The sequence below is a fragment of the Tupaia chinensis genome, unplaced genomic scaffold (assembly GCF_000334495.1).
Source record: "Tupaia chinensis unplaced genomic scaffold, TupChi_1.0 Scaffold145814_1, whole genome shotgun sequence".
Lineage (NCBI taxonomy): Eukaryota > Metazoa > Chordata > Mammalia > Scandentia > Tupaiidae > Tupaia > Tupaia belangeri.
In genome coordinates this window covers 2,960,037-2,962,757 of record NW_006205672.1, presented here as the reverse complement: position 1 = coordinate 2,962,757, position 2,721 = coordinate 2,960,037, and the positions used below count along the sequence as shown (strand labels likewise).

At 50.5% G+C, this 2,721-nt stretch overlaps 1 non-coding gene across 1 annotated transcript; it reads left to right on the top strand.

Annotated features, from left to right (window-relative positions):
- The first annotated feature begins 1,083 nt into the window (after positions 1–1,083).
- TRNAN-GUU (transfer RNA asparagine (anticodon GUU)) lies at positions 1,084–1,157 on the top strand. The gene has a single exon. It is a non-coding gene; the product is annotated as a tRNA-Asn (tRNA).
- Positions 1,158–2,721: the final 1,564 nt, after the last annotated feature.

Below are 2,721 nucleotides of genomic sequence, written 5' to 3'. Positions count from 1 at the left end.
ATTTTTTTAAAGAATTATTTAATTTAATTTAATTTAATTTAATTTAATTTAACCAGAGAAGGACAGAGAGAGAGAGAGACTGAGAAAGCAAGCTGCCAGGTCTGAGACTAGAGAGAGGGAAAGTGAGAAAGCAAGCCTCCAGATCCAGGACTTGAACCACGGTTGACCATGTGGGAGTCCAGTGCCCTTAACCACCATGCCACCTGCCAGCTTTGGAAGTATAATTTCTACTAGAAAACTCAGTGCATCAAACTGTAATTAAGACTGCCAGTCAGCCCCTGTGGGCTCTATGCCTCTGAATAACCGGGCAAACAAAGACCTTACTACACTAGGGAGGGGGACTGATCCTGACTCCCACAGGGGAATTGGACTGGAAGTGACTGAAGAGCATGGATGTCTGCAATAAAGGCGACCCCTCAGGGCAGCTCTTAGTATGATGACACCCTGTGATAATTCAGCGGAACCTGCTGAGATACATGCTGTGGGTTCTTGTGGGGGTGACTGTTGGTGGAAGTCTTGGGGAGAGCAGTTTAAAAGGACAGTGACAGGGGGTCGTGGGAAGATTGGTGATTTTGTTGGTAACCATGCAGGGACGGGAGCTGTGCCGTGCCTGCTGGAGTTGAGTTCACACTTACCTGGCAGGGTAGAACCACATCCAAGAAGGACCCTTCTTAGGGTAAGGGTTCCCTGTACCTGGGAAATCCTCTGAACTCCCCTTTGCAAAACATTCTCCCTGAGATGCTCTTGCTGGTAGGGGTGCCTCCGCTGTCATATGACATATCCTACCCAGCCTCACGAAGCCCCATGGCTGTGGCTTTCTTTCCCGCCCCCCTGCTAGCCCCTCTCGCTTTTTAAACCCACGCTGGTGCAGGACCGGGCAGGGCGGGCACTTTCAGCCGCTGCCCCGCTCGCTCCCGCCACCCGGTGTAGGCTTCTGGCCGGATGGACAATTCCATCCGCTTGCTGAGCCTCGGGGCTCCCCGCCTTGTCGCCTGCACCTTGGTCCTGCTCCAGGAGGGCGGCCCCGCGGACACTGTCGTGCTTCCTTATTCCCCCTTCAGACGACAGACATGGGGTGTGCGAGTCTCTGTGGCGCAATCGGTTAGCGCGTTCGGCTGTTAACCGAAAGGTTGGTGGTTCGATCCCACCCAGGGACGCATCCTGCCTTTTAATATGTCGCACTCGGTTCTCAGCAGATCCCTAGACGCCCGGGGGGAGAACCGAGACCTTGCTTCCCCTACTCGCCCCTCCTCTGCTCTCTGAGACGGACACAAACATCTTCCCAGATCCTCCTCAGAGAGCTAGACGCGGCCGGCAGGTGGCGATGGCGCTTGCGACGCTCTACTTCCACCTGGCCCGCTATGATTCGAGTCCTGGACCTGGCGGCTTGCCTTCTCATTTTCCCACTCTCTCTTTCTCGGTCTCTCTCTGGTCAAATCGAAAAATGATAATACTGAAAATTAAAGACACATTTTTGAAAAGACAGAGCTGGAGGAACCAACTAGGTGTATGCTGCCTCTCCTCCTTGCCTCTGCCAAGAGCTCCTCCCTGCCTGTGGGTACCCCATCTCTTGACCCTCCCGCAGACGGCACCCCGCGGTCTTGGGCTCCTGTCACAGCACACAGCACCGCCGTCCGCACTCCTGGGCCGTCTCTTTGCCCACGTGTGGGTCTTCCCAGAGGGTCAGGGTCCCGGGGCACCTCAGCTCACAGGGTTGGTGTCACCCCGTTTGCTGCCTCTGTTGCCTTGGCAGCTGTAACTCTTGCTTCTGGTATTCAGTGACGCTCCAGGGCGCAGGGTGCACATCCCCCACCCAGCACAGTCTGTCCTCAGGGGAGTCCACAGGCTTGTCTCTCCCCTGCCTGCCTGGGTGCTATTGATGTCACATGTGCTGAAAACCCCAAAGTCGCTCTTCACAGCTTTTGTTTAAACAATAAAAAAGAACTTTCGTTTAAACAGCCACATATTTTCAGAGATTTAACTAATAATACAAAAGCTCTGGGGGCTGGCAGGTGACATGGTGGTTGAGGGCACCCAACCCCCACACACGGCTGACCCTTGTTCCAGTCCTGGAGACCTGGTCACTTGCTTTCTCTCTCTTTTCTCACTCACTCTGTCCCTCTTTGGTCAAAATAAATAAATAAATAAATAGATAGATAGATAGATAAAGTGGAATAAATAATTCTAAAAAAAAATTTTTTTTAAGACAAAGCTCTGTAAACTTGCACATGTACATCCCATCTCCAGGTTTCTTCAGTCTGTGCCATCCAGATTTCCATCTGGTATCAGTGTCCTTCTGTCCAGGAACTCCTTCAATATTTTTGTGGTGTAGTTCCCGAATTCTTTCAGGTTTATTAGCGTTCCATGTTCACATTTCCCTCTCCTAGTCCTTAAAAGATGTTGCTCCACTGGTCTCCAATTTCTGTTGCTTCTGATGGTACTTACTATCTTTTTGTTTGACATATACAGTATTTCCCTGATTTCTTTTTTATTTTGTTTTCTCTCTCTCTCTCTCTTTTTTTTTTTTTTTTTCCTGTCAGAGAGTGTGTTACCTTACAAAACTGAGACAAAGAAGAAGAGGGACAAGGTGCCACCTCCCCATGGGGCATCTGTAGATCTCTTCCCTTTTAGGATCTGGCCTGCAGCATGTTTTTCAAGCTTCCAGGGCCTTGGCTGGAACCCTGTCTTCTGATTGATTGTGAATTTTTTTTTCTTTTTCAA